The sequence below is a fragment of the Sinocyclocheilus anshuiensis genome, unplaced genomic scaffold (genome assembly GCF_001515605.1).
Source record: "Sinocyclocheilus anshuiensis isolate Anshui unplaced genomic scaffold, SAMN03320099.WGS_v1.1 scaffold2806, whole genome shotgun sequence".
NCBI classification, from domain to species: domain Eukaryota; kingdom Metazoa; phylum Chordata; class Actinopteri; order Cypriniformes; family Cyprinidae; genus Sinocyclocheilus; species Sinocyclocheilus anshuiensis.
Window position 1 is genome coordinate 121,903 of NW_015542896.1, and position 14,090 is coordinate 135,992.

The following is a 14,090-nucleotide window of genomic DNA, read 5'->3' on the forward strand; positions in this document are numbered from 1 at the left end:
AGTCCACAAAATTGCACATGAAAGCAGCACAAACTCACTTATTGCAAGAATTGTACAAACAGCTTCGGGAATATATTTTGCGTGATGTCCAGCCACTGTACTGTCTGCCTGTTACCGTAGAAACATGTGCTCTGGTCCACAAATACATTGTTGAGGAGCACATCACTGAGCTCCACGTTTAACAGTTGGGTTATGTTATTGCTTGAGGTTGAGTAATACATGTTTGTTTGAGGGGTAATGCAGATATCAATATCTAAAGACCTGATAAGCCAATAGAATATTGATATGTACATATAAATATGCATGACAATAAATTTTTTTATTTATTTTTAGTATTTTATTTTCAAAATGTTCATTATCTGTTGATGAAGCTAATATGATTTTGTACTGATGAAACTATTAGTCAAGTGTTCATAGTTACTTTAATCAAAAGATCAGCCAATATATTGGTCACTAATGAATACATTTTAAACAACAGGAAAAGAAAGTAGCAAAATGTTTGTTTATTTTGTCAAATGGCAGTATGCTGCATTTCATTGAATAATGCTGGCAGATATGTTTTCGAGTTTTAAGAGTGCTTTCTCATGAGTCCTTCTGTCCTGGTGTGCGTTCTTAAACGAGTAAAAGAATCAACGGGGGGTCTGGCGTTTGTTTCCACTCCCAGTGGCAAAGAGCTTCACAACTTCTCTCTTTACGTTAACACATTCACCAGTTTTTCACCTTGAGAGGCACTTTTTTCAGTCTTTTCTTTCCTTAGTGAATATGACCCTTACGGTGAGTGTGTTTTTTCCCAGGATGCACCTTGGCGGGGACATGTCTCACTCAGGCGTCTGCTAGCTGTTAGCGTGGCCCCTTGAGGCCGGATGGTGGAACATAAAGTGACAGCTCTGTCCCCTCAGACATAAACAACCATCAGCCCTCTCCACTAATGGCCAAACCAGCTTTTTAGCCTTTTTTTTCCTTTTTGTTTGTTTGTGCATTCTATGTATTCATTTATTCATGGACCTTTCTCTCTTCTTCATCCACTCTTCTGTCCCTTCTCCCTTTGTCTGTCCTCTCTTTTTTTTCTCTTTCTATCTCTCTCTGTCTCTGAGCAGCAGTTGTATGCAGCTCAGCTAGCTGCCATGCAGGTGTCTCCGGGGGCCAAACACAGCACAGTGCCTCAGGCCAACCTGGCAACCGGAACACACTCGCCCACCAGCGGCCAGAGCGAGAAAAACAGAAGCACCCCGCCACCAAAGCCCAAGGTATGTGTTTGTGGATGCGTATTAGGCTTGAACAACTGCGTACATTTACCATCCATAGCTAATAGTATTTGTATGCACTGGTTTTTATGTTTTTTTTTGGTTGATTACCCATAACTTGCGCAAGCTGGCACTATGCCCTCAATACTCAGTGCCTTGCATTGTTCCATTTCAAGTGCTTTGTTATGGCAGCTTCTGAAGGTCCTTGGTCCTCGAACCTGAAGTCTAGCTACCACCGCTGTGTTGTGCTTTTTCCGATTGCATATAAGTCTCTGAGCAGGTATCTTTCCCTCCGGCCAGCATGGCAGCAGGAGGCCGGAGCTATCTGAGTGGAATAAAGCTCCATGAATATCAGGCAGAGCAGAAATAAAAGCAGCCTGTCTGTCCTCTCTTCCCTCCTGCTGGGCTGGTCATTCTAGACGCCCGGAAACCCCTGCAAGCCCATTCTGTCCCGCTCAGCAGTACAATAGCTGGACCGTGGGGTGGCCAAGGCTGGATAAGCATGTGTGAAGGCCTGTTGCCCGCTCCCTCTCCGGCCTTGAGCCACAGCTGAGCCCGATGCTTGTTTGGATAGGGAAGAGAACAGACCTGGAGCTCAACCACATGCCTGTTGCACAGAGGAGGAGCTCAGGATATGTTTCCATCCGTCAATCTCAGTGCAAAGCTTTGGCAATCCCCATCGATTGGGTCTGGCCCCATGCAGCTCACTGTGTCAAAGGCTAATGAAGGCTGGTTTCCTCAAATATTTGGTCCTTTGTTGTCACATGACCAAATAAATGGAGAGAAAAAAAGAGGGATAGGGATAATACAGATAATTGACAGTGCCGCCTGCACCTGCTAGACCTCCACAGCTACTGAGCCATGAGAAAATGACCTTTTCCTTAAATATATTGTCTCTCATATTCCGTCAAGTATCTCAAAGTGGAGTCAGAGTCCTCCGTTTTTCTTTCTCTACCTCCTGTTTCACTCTCCAATTATTTCCTCAATCACGACTCTCTTGTTCTCTCTGCGTCTGCAAGCTTTTGCCATCATGAAAGGGCAAGCATGTATATTTCAGGGTTGCTGCCCTGGGGTAGTTGCCACTCTCTCATTTTAAGACGTGTGCCATGTGTCAGACAGCTGGTTGGACTGAGGCATACAAAGCTTAAGTGCTTTACCCCGGGGGGAAGCCTCACAACACAGGTGCATCACAGTCACTATATCACAGTTTTCACTCTGTGACCTACTCAAAATTCACACATCCAGACCCTCACACCCTCATTCCTTCACTCAGGCTCAGTGCTGCCACAGTTGGCTTTAGGATTTCTCTTGAAATTGCTATATATATACATATACAGCTAAATTGTATGGTTGGTTAACATTCTGACCTTTGACACTTCCAGTGTAAACACCTTCAAGCTGTCACTTCCAGTATTGATACAATGTTATTGTTAATTTCTAGGTGTTTTTTTTTTAGTTTTTGGATTTCTAAGTGACATATGTCATTTTATATGAGATTTAAGCTTATTCATTTTGTATTTGAGTTGTCTCCTCCTGTAAAATGTGTATGACCGATCTTAAAGCTAGCTTTCCTTCTCTCACATGGTTTTGCCAGTCTTCATTAGTTCTCCCTTCACCAGCTTCATTCTCTTTGGCTAACATCCCACCCAAGGATTTGCTTCTCGAAGAACAATCCACCATCGGGGCGGGAGGCAGGCATTATCTGTCATAAATATTCAATTTTATTCAGTTTACACCCGACACAATATGGGTCATGATACAGTATTCTCCTCAATCTCGTCTTAGTGTTCTCATTGAGAAGGGTCTTTTGTGTGTCTCCCTTACGATGGAGTCCACGTCCCACTGGTTCCATTTCCATTGAGAACAGCGCTAATGAGGACAATCCTGTTATGGCCCATCACAGCACAAGCAGTGAGGGAAAGGTCTTAATCAAGCTCTCCAGACCTCAGAAGCTCTGTTCCAAAACCTAGCATGCTGCCTACTGCCTCTGAAAGAGAGCGAATGTCTGCTCGCACTACTGCAGACGCAAGACGAGGAGAGACAGTTCTGTGAGAGGTATTTGTCCTCTATGGCTGCTGCAAATGCTTTTGTGTTTCTGGCAATTCATGACAGACGGAAAGGCTCTAGAAACAGGTGTCGGTACAGATGACACACTCCCCATTTTAGCACATATAAGATCTCACCACAGTGGGAGCATGATAGTGACCTGAGACTCACTCTGCCAGGCGAGGTTGATTGACAGCTGTGGCTTGAGCGAGGGCTGGTGAGGTCATTAGAACCTGGAGGTCTGCCTGTGTGCCCACATGCTTCTGATGTGGTTTCAATAAGGATCTGTGAAGCTGTTAAGAACAATAGTGAAGACAGAAAGGTCTTGATGGCAATTAAGACAGGTTTAAGCCTTCAATGCAATGTTCTAATGATGTGCATGGGGCAGCATCTGTCGTTATGAGATCTAATTGGCTCTATGGTGCCTTCTCTGATGTGATTACAATGTCAGCAGGGTTGATATCTGGGTACTAGTCATTTGCACGTATGAATAGATGTCCACCACTGGTAACCTGGAGGCAGACAGGCAGTGTTGTTTTTTTTTATTATGTAAATTGACATCTGTGAACATTTGAAGCTGGAATGTGTGCATAAAATAATTATTTGTGCTTATATTTATGGAATGCTTGGCCATTCTGTGTTTGTTTGTATGCTTGTATGTTTTTTTCTTATCAGTGCGCAACATGTTTGGTAAAAGTGTGAATCTTCTCACTTAAGCATGTTTCTTTACATGGTATGCTCGCTTTGTCCCTGTTCTCTTGTTTGATTGAGCATGGGTGTGCTGCATGTTTATTGTGCCATGGCACTGCGCAACATCAATCCAATTTTGGCAAGTTTTTCAACTGGCCTGCGCAACAACAATTACTCTTACCTTTCCTTGTGGCCTGGCTGCATCTGCTGAAAACCTACATTTCAGCGTGCGGTCAGCTGATTTGACCCCTGCTGGGAGATTTGATTGGGTCCCAAGTCTCTGAGGAGAAAAATCACACCAGGCCAAACGTGTTGCTGTTTTGCAGGACGAGGGCGCTCAGCCCTTGACTCTGTCGTCCAAGCCTAAGGCATCCGAGTGCAAGTCACCCACCTCCCCCGCTTCCCCACAGGTCCCTGCCCTGAAGCTGGGCCCCGCGTCCCTGAAGCACAGCGCCCCCTCCAGCATTGGAGGACCGCCATCCAGACTCAGCTCCATAGGTACCCACACCTCCACAGTTCATTGCAATTCAATAAACACACACAAATCGCAGCATAACCTGCTTAATGTTATTACATATTGCCCTGAATGTATCTCTCAAGAGCATTTCCTACTCCCTGGATATGTTTTTCTGCTGGCACAGACTCTTGTATGAGACGGTAATTGATGTTACATTTTTAGGTTTGTAGAATTTAATTTTGCCTGAAGGGCACATTGTCAAACATTTATTAGTCTAAATGGTGGGGGAGAGCTTGTTAAGCAGCTGTGTTTGGAAGCGAAAAAGAGCAAGACAGCGGATGGGAAGGTTTAGCGGCGTTTATTTCTGTTGTTTAGAGGTGCTGAATAGAGCAACACAAGCCTTCCTGACAGGCTCAGAGATTAGACAAGCCTCTTACACAACTCTGTTACCACCCACAGCACAAACAACATACATTAATAACACAATAAAGCAATATTCTCCCCTCCCCTTGCTTCCCCTCATCACAACAGTTAGCCATTTCAGACGACTTCCCTGTAATCGCAGTGTTTTTCAACAAATCCTGGGATTTAATAGCAGATTAGTGGATTTGCCGCCCAGATGTTTTTTGTTCTGAAAAATGGATTAGGAAGTAAAGTTTTCACTGGAATCCTTTGGAACATGACGCAGTGAATGGTTCTTTAAATTTGAGAGTGCCGTATGTCCCATGATTATTCCATCTGGTGCACATCTTTAAGGGGTCAGGAAGTATTGTGATATCAAAGATGTATTCAGAGCCCCACTTAACATTCTGTTTGTAGATGTATGTGTTTATCTGGATGTATATTTATATTTCAACTTGACAGATCCCTTTGCACGCCCTTTTTTGTGCAATTTCCTCATCTTTCCATCATCCTTGTTCTCCACCTCACTTATCTGTTTGACCTTGCAAAGTGACATCTGTCCTGAGACTTTCCAGCATGCCCGACCCCATGCGTCCCTTTCTTTTTGTGTCACTGTCACCACAAAAACACAACAGGGGCTGTCAAGGACTGTGTCCTCTAAGGCCATCACTCTGCCTTGCTTTTCCTCAGAAGCCAAAAAGAAAGTTTCTCTCTTCAGGTCACTGTAATGTTAAGTGTGATATACTGTTTATGTTTTGTGTTATTAAGCTGATAGTCATCTCTTCATTAAACAAGTCATTTTAAATGTAAAACAATCTAATAACCATCTCTCTTTAGTGGGGTCAGTGCTCTCAATTAACACTCCAGACATTTTTTTACCCCCTATTAAATTGACTGTCAGGGAGTGTGCTGGCTCCCACTCACCCTGTGACCTGTGGCCACTTTAGCAGATTCCTGAGATATGACTTTTAAAAGAGTTCCCTACTCTGTCATTTCAAATGAAAGCATTTAATCCATTCTATCCAGCATTAGCGACCGGATTAGGGCAGATAAAGACTCATAATCTAGCATAGGTCTTTGTTAGATCTATCCTGGCAAGATAATGCTGCACCACACACATACACTAGCCAACAGATGCGGCTAACGGCTTGGGCGGTTAAGCTGCTGAGAATAATACAAATAATAGCCATGAAAAGATGGTTGGAAATATCTTTGATATGCTCAGAGGCAGATTTTGCGGAATGGGCCAAATTAGGCCGCTTATGGCTTTGATATAAGTAATCTCCTCTCTCTCTTTTTTTTTCTTTTAAGATTTCCATGAGCTTTGGTCTGAATAAAAGCCCAGAGAATAGTAGACAGAGAGAAAGAGAGAGACACTGCATTTATATATCTGGGATATAAGACAAATTGCACATTTTAACAAATCTCTCAGTGTAAAAATGCAGATTTGGGAGATTTTCATCAGGCGTCAGCATCACCAGTTTTCAACTGGATCTCTAATCTTTTAGTTGTGTGTGAGAGTATTGCTCTGTTCCAAAACCTAGTAAGCTGCCAACAGATGCAACATTTTAAAGCAAAGGCTATCTACAAAGGTAGGCGCCTTAATTATACAGCCTCTTTCATTAGCCGCTTTTCCACCGAAATTACCTGGAACAATTTGTCCCAGGAACTTTTTTTCCCCCAAACCTGTTGCTGTCTGCGTTTCCATCGCAGTCTAAAGTACCGAGAAGATTAGGCAAATTGTCTGGTGACGTAGGTCTGCGCGCGTTTCTCAATACCAAGTATGCAAATTTCGGACTTGGTCCTCGGTAGTTCGGACTTCGCAAGTTCGACTCGGGAGTGTGAACTCCCGCGGACGGGATGACGCAAGTCCGGTAATTCTGAAAACAGCAGCGTACTTGATAATGGCAGTCAGCTCGCCTTGGCTACTGCATTTTTCCTCACTGTATTTAAAATAAGATGAAATATCATATCAAACACCGCTGCTTTTTTTTTCATTTCATTTAAACTTATTAATAGCCGGAGAAATGTAGTTCAGGGAACGTACATGCATTACAATGAAATGAAATATTATATCAAACAGTATTGCCTCTTTTAATTTTCATTTTAACATATTAATAGATTAATAGAATAATAGAAAAAAGACTAAAGATTACCTGTAAGATTTACCCAAAACAAATTATCTTATGTTTAACCACTACAGAGACATCAGAGCCAGCGGCAAATGTCAGAAGGACTAGCCGAGGTTAGGCTGCTCTCGTCGGGAAACATGAACACTGAGCGTCCGCTGATCGCGTGGAGCTCACGTCTCCGAAATCAGCATAGCACATTTTCAAACAGGCGCTGTCTTTATAAATAAACCACAGATTTGAGTTTTAAACAACTACATTCTCGCCTGAAATACTTTTAAAACTACATTTCATGACACAATAACAGTAATATTTTTTTTTTAATTATGTGAATATGGTGGTTGAAATACAATGCTGCGTGAACTCAAACAATCAGCATGCTCAGCGCCCAAGTCTCGCCCCCGAAAGTTTCGGACCTTTGAAAAATGCAATCACAAAATGCATTGCGACAAGAACAAAGAAAAAATAACTCAATACATTAGACAAAGCGAGAGAAATGTTGATTACAAGTAAGCTTTTTAAGCAATATTAAAAAGTTTAAATTGTTTTTAAATAGTTTAGTGTAATTAAAGCATTATTTTACCCAGTCTGATTTTTTTTTTCTTTTTAGAGTTTTGCAGAATTACATTGTTGTTGATTATGTAGGCTGTAGACAGCAAGGAACAGAGCTTGTGTCTGTGTGTGTGTGTCAGCTACAAGAATCTGTTGACATTTTCTGCATTAAAGAAAAATTCAGATTTTATGTTCAGCTTTTCCACATCATCATATTATATTTACAGACATTAGGCTACTAAACCACTGATCTCCAACCAGTTTTCATTATTCTAGCACTCCATGTTTAAGGAAAAAAATCTTTTAAAAATCTCTTTCCTATGAGTGAATATTAAGATCTGGCCAAGCTAAGTCACAGAGGTGGTAGTCAAATGGTCAGTGTGTGTATGGTAGGTGACCTCAGTTCTAATGTGTGACGTCCGGAGAGCCAGCAGTTTTAGTATTGGGTGGCTTCAATTTAAGTCCATATATTGAATTTAAATACACTTTATGTCAGTGAGTTTTGACTAGTTTTAATTCAAATGGCAAGTGCCAAAATTGTTTCTTGTACAGATATTAAACAGAAATGTGTTCAAAATCAAACACTGAAATTGATATTACCATGAAATTCTTATGCCCAACTATGTGCAAAATTGCTAACGGGGAATGGAAATTGGCAATTTGGTAAATGCAAGAACCATTTGAAAATGACTGCTTGACATAAAGACATATTTATGCTTTACCTGTCTGTTGTCTTATGCCTGTGCTCTGTCTCACTCATACCTGTCATGCTTTCAGACCTGCTGTCGTCCATCACCTCCGGCGGCTACCTGAACGACCATGAGGCCGTGACCAAAGCTTTCCAGGAGGCCCGACAGATGAAGGAGCAGCTAAAGAGAGAACAGCAGGTTCTGGACGCCAAAGTAGCGGCAGTCAACAGCCTGAGCCTCAACAACGGTCGATCAGAGAAGGTTCGATTAACTCTGGTCTTGCATTTACAGACTCTCTCGTTCTTTCAATTTGTGAAGGAAAAAAGTCTGCAGATCCCATCCTGCTCATCCCCAATGAAGTTTAAAACAGGCAAAACAACACAAACAGAAGCGTTAATTACAACAGAATGTGTTTATCTCTGAACAAAGCTGTTTCCCAAAGCTGTTCTTGTGAAGAGGAGCAGTGGAGGTGACTAAGATTTGAAAGCTCTTTTGTTGTACACGATGGTCGTGTCTGGGAGGCAGGCTGAGGGCAGGCAGGGCGCAGTGAACGGGACGCTAATTTCAATGGCGTAGCTGATGCTAATGTGAAGTGACTGGAGTGACTCCTCGGCTGTGCAGCTAAATTGGGCTTGTTTGCTAAACACACTGGAGTCAGCTGGTCCACGAGCCACAGCACAGGAAACGCCTTCGACCACAGATAATAAAACACACTCACTTTCCAAGGATTTTCATACAAATGCTTTAAAAAGCCGAGTATGTCAGTAAACAAGCATTAAATTATGGACAGTTTTGCCTCGTCCATCTCTAATGGCGTGCGTGTGCACATCAGCAAAGGAAGACGCTTGTATATACACAGGTGTCCTTGCTTCCTGAGCTTCTCTGCCGCACAGAGATTTGGTTTATTTCATAAACCTTTGTGTGTAAATTCATATCAACATCTGCGAATACACAGTAGGTAAATGCTTAATATAAGCATGTTTATGGGTGGTGCGTTGATCTCTGCTTCAGTTTAGCACACACGCACGTTGGTGTTTTTTTTTCTTATTCTCTCGACCAGGCTTAGTGGCTGTGCTGATTGCTACTAGGTTAATGAAGGTGCATTAGGAATAATCTCCCAGGCACTCTATCCTTATTATGATTTACCACAGATCAGCTGCACTTTACCCTGACCACAGCTTTACACCCTTACACACACCGCCCTCCGCACTGCACTTGTGCACACGAGGGGTTATTTTTGATTAAGGCCACACATTCGAATGCTGAAAAAAAGGTCAGATCAGTTGCAGTAAATATGAGGGCAACACACACCTGAAGAGAAGAGAGTGTGTTTTCAATGATTTCTGTCTTACAAAAAGTGGATGAATTTTCTTTTCTGTATTTGACATTTTACAGGTTGAACCAGGAAGTTTTAATACATTAAATGACTTAATACTTACTACTTAATAATGACTTTAATACAAAAATAGGGTTTTGTTACATCACAGCTATGACCCATGATTTGCTTCTTACTAGGCTTAGCAAGGGGGTGAGGGGTGATGCATAATAATAATAATCAGAGAGAATCTGATTGGACAAATATCTGTAATGCAGGATGAATCGTGTATTTTTTTCCATTTTCTTAGAAGAGATAAATTTTTAAATGTGCATTTCTGTTGATGATTTTTTTTTTTTTTACTTTTAGAAGTACAGTAAGAAATAGATGGCTTCAAAGCTAACAGACAGATTAAAATCCTCAACATTCAATTTTTGAGTCTGGATTGCAGTGGTTTGTGCTGAAATGCCACATGGCAAAGTGGCACAATTGTTCTTTCACTATTCTTTCCCCATTCATACATATATATATATATATATATATATATATATATATATATTAATGGATTGTGGGAGATAAACAAAGTCAATCGTCTATGAGATGGAGTTTTAACATCAATCCAAACAAAAGTTTAGCTGGTTAGCATGGCCCAGTTAGCCTCTGCTGGTACATGTTGTAACTACACCTGCTTTAAAGCATCTTTCTCAATTAACGCCCATTCAAAATTAGTTATGTATTCTGACAAAATATAATTTGTGCAAGTAGATGTTTTAGCAGTGACGGTTTGTTTTTGAGGGCTCCTAAAAGTACCAAATATACTTGCAATTAAGATGAATAGGAGCGTTAACGGAGAGCTTTTGCCAGATATTACAGACCTTCTTGTGTATAAAGCCTAAGTTTTCATTGTTGTCACATTATCAAACCTGATCATCCCTCTATGTCTCTCTCTCTCTTTCTCTTTCTCTGTCTCTCCGGGGAGAGATTCTCTCTCCATTACACATTCATTTAAACCCCACTCACTAACTCAGTCTGAACAATTAAATCTCGATGGCTGCGAAATGGTGTAATGCATTTCATTACAGAGTCGCAGAAGGCCCGGGTCACTCTCTAATGGTGAGGACTCTGTCTGCAAGTGTGTTTTAAACGTAGCGTGGATTCAGGATGGAGTCTAATTGACTAATTAAGCCCCAGATGCGGCTCCGGGGGCGGTGACGGAGGGTGTGCATGTTTAGAGAGAGCAGGGGTGTTGTTGAAATATGCAGCCCAGCTACATTAGCCATGTAAATGCATAGTAAATCTCTTTTTATTGGGTGTAATAAATACCCAGGAGGCTGTGCAGTCCAGCCCCGCTCTCATCTCTGGAGTGCTTGCGCTCTCTAATGCACTGACCTTAAGGCCAAGCGAGAGAGACAGAGATCGAGTGAGTAAAAGAGCGAAAGAATACGTCTAAATAGATTGCAGGTGGCATCCAGGCTACTCGTTTTTGATGGATAAACATTAATTCACATTTTCATTCATTTTATTATTTTTTTTCTATGCACTTGATTTGTCAGTTCATTGGTGTTTATAGTAATGAATCTGTTGATTTGTCGATTATGAATCTAACTGGATTGGTTGTATGTTATGTGTGTACAGGATAAAGCCGCTCTTGAAAGCCTGAGCCAGCAGTTAAAACAGTCTGAAGAGAGCAAGTTCACTCACGCAATGATGGACTTTGGCATCAGTGGCGATTCAGATGGTAAGATACTCTTTTACGGCCCATCATAAATTCCTCTCTCAATTTATTTTATTGTATAATCAAAAAGTTCAGTTTAAAGTCGCATGAAATAAAAATGTACATTTTATTTTTATTGATCTTATTGTGAACAACTCATCCATACATATGTTTTATTATTAATTTTTTTGACCTCGTAAATTTTCATTAAAAAACTAATTCGGCTCCATAAATACACCTTTTCTTGGATTAAACCAGGACCATGTCCTAATTTTTTGTTAAATATTTTTTCGATTTGTGCTTTTTGTTTGTTTGTTTTATGATAATCTGTTTTACTTGGATGTATGTCATAATATGGAAGAAAATATTTTAGGAGACTTTAAAGGGTTAGTTCACCCAAAAATGAAAATTAGCCCATAAATTACTCACCCTCAAGTCATCCTAGGTGTATATGACTTTCTTCTTTCAGACGAATCCAGTCGGAGTTATATAAAAAATTGTCTTTGATCTTTCAAGCTGTTTAATGCCACTCAGCGGGTATTGCATGCTTCAGTCCAAAACAAGTTAAATAAAAAGCGCCCATCCATAAAAAAAGAAAGTATCTGACATGGCTCCGGGGGGTGAACAAAGGCCTCCTGTAGCTAATCGATGTGTTCTTGTAAGAAAAATATCCATATTCAAAACGTAATAATCACTTTAATGTAGCTTGCGCCAACAGTTGTATGCGGAAGCAGCTCGGGGCGGATGACGTATGAGGTTGGCTTTGCGCATGCGCCGCTCAGAAGTGACGCGTGCGGAAGCAAAGGGGAGAGATCAAAACAAAACAACGGTCACTTATTAGAAGTACAAAATGAGGATTTGGTTTTAAAGAGCTCCTAAGTGTTTTATAACGCTGGAAAATCTGGTTTTAATAAGGCCCCACTCGCTCAATTGTTAACAGAAGGAGTTTCCCCTTTCCAGTGCTGGGTGCATGTCAGGGCCAGTGGTGACAGCTTTTTCCCATTAAACATACAGTAGTACTGTGTAAATTAAACACAGACTCACATATACACACACATAACACCCTGAACACACATTTGCTGGAGTTTCTGGGACCGTGGTGTGTGTACACATTTGTGTATGTGTTCACACATCTCTGTTAATGAGAAATAAGAGACACAGGCCACAGGTATGCCTGTTGAGCTCTGATAATTAGATGGAGTGTGTTAGTGGCCCACTTAACCCACTGTCACCTGGAATAATGTTAAATGTCACCAGTGTGTGTGTGTGTGTGTTTTGGAGGGCAGAGAGCACACTGTATTCTTCTCTGTTTGACATCAGCTCCACTCAAAGGTACTCATTAGACCAAACAAAAACCCTCTCTTAGTGCAAAGTGCCAGTTCTGAGGCTAACGATTGGCAGTTAAAAGCGAGAGTGTATTAGAGATGTGCAAAATTGCATATTTTAAAAATCGAATAGTCACTGGGTTGCCTGAATGATTAGTCGTCTAATCTGTCTTAAAGAAGCTCTGTATAATTAGTCTGGATTTGAGTTCATCTGACCCCGATCTGCCGCGTTTTCCTAAATATTTATGGCTGTAGCGGCTAACCCATGTCATTCTGTCTGAATCACAAGTGTGCATGCATGAGGTGTGTGTTTGTTCTCTAACACCTTGTTGTTCCTGCAGGTTCTCGTTGGAAGGCCATGACCAACCTGGAAAAGCAGCCATACTATGAAGAACAGGCCCGTCTTAGTAAGCAACACCTAGAGAAATACCCAGACTACAAATACAAACCACGGCCCAAACGTACCTGCCTAGTGGATGGAAAGAAATTGCGCATTGGTGAATATAAGGCCATCATGCGCAACCGCAGACAGGAAATGCGCCAGTACTTCACCGTAGGGTAAGTTTCGTTACATAACACCTTCCAGTAATGTATTCTTTTAAAGTAGGGATGCTCCAATCCGCCTTTTTCGCCTCCGATACCGATACCGATCCGATACCAATGAAGTTTTTTTCCCCCATTTAAATAAATGTAGAATTTATATATCTCTGTGTGTGGAACTGATAATCATTCTTTCACAATCTACTAGATACAGACTACTTCATTATAAAGAAAAATAAAATAAACAATAAATATGAAAAAATATAGGCCTATGTATATTTATAATCTATGACAAAAATTTATCATAAACTAGGTTAGTGGATAATTCGGCAGCAAAAGTTATTCTAGAAAAATCAGTGCACAATAATTTTAGAAATCCAAACATTTAGTGAAAAAACAATATTTTGTGGGGAACAAATAAAAGTGTTGCACTAAATATGGTAAAATGTTACACATTGCTATTTGTATTATAAAATCCATTTCCATTAAAAACATTCATATATATGTTTAAGCATATACTATAAAATTAAAATACATTTCTTTTGAATGTATAGCATATTTTTTAATAAGGCAACAACATATGATAGATATGATAGGACAAAACAAATACAGTGCAGCACGAACTGTTTTTATACAGTCTTTCTTTTAACAGTTTTAAATTTCAGTTACTGTGAGCGTTAAAAACTATTTATAGTCTCTTCTTCGCCTGTGTTTTGTTCTCACAGACACCCGGTAGCAAGTTACAAAACAACATTAAACTCCGGCAAGAAGATAAAGTCCTTTTTGCAAAATCATAGACATGTATTTACAAATCAAGTATAATGGGAACACAGAATGATCTTGGAGAGAGCTTTACCGAGCTGACTGCTGTAACCGAACGCGACCAGGGTTTAAAGGCTGAACGAATGACTGACAGCCACAGCGGAGAAAAGAGTTTGTGTGAACTTTAATGTAAGGACTTAAATATTCATATGTAGCTCACATTAA

At 40.7% G+C, this 14,090-nt stretch overlaps 1 pseudogene; it reads left to right on the top strand.

Moving 5' to 3' along the window:
• The window catches only part of LOC107694679 (transcription factor SOX-5-like), a 75,936-nt pseudogene that overhangs the window by 58,890 nt on the left and 2,956 nt on the right, over positions 1 to 14,090 (top strand).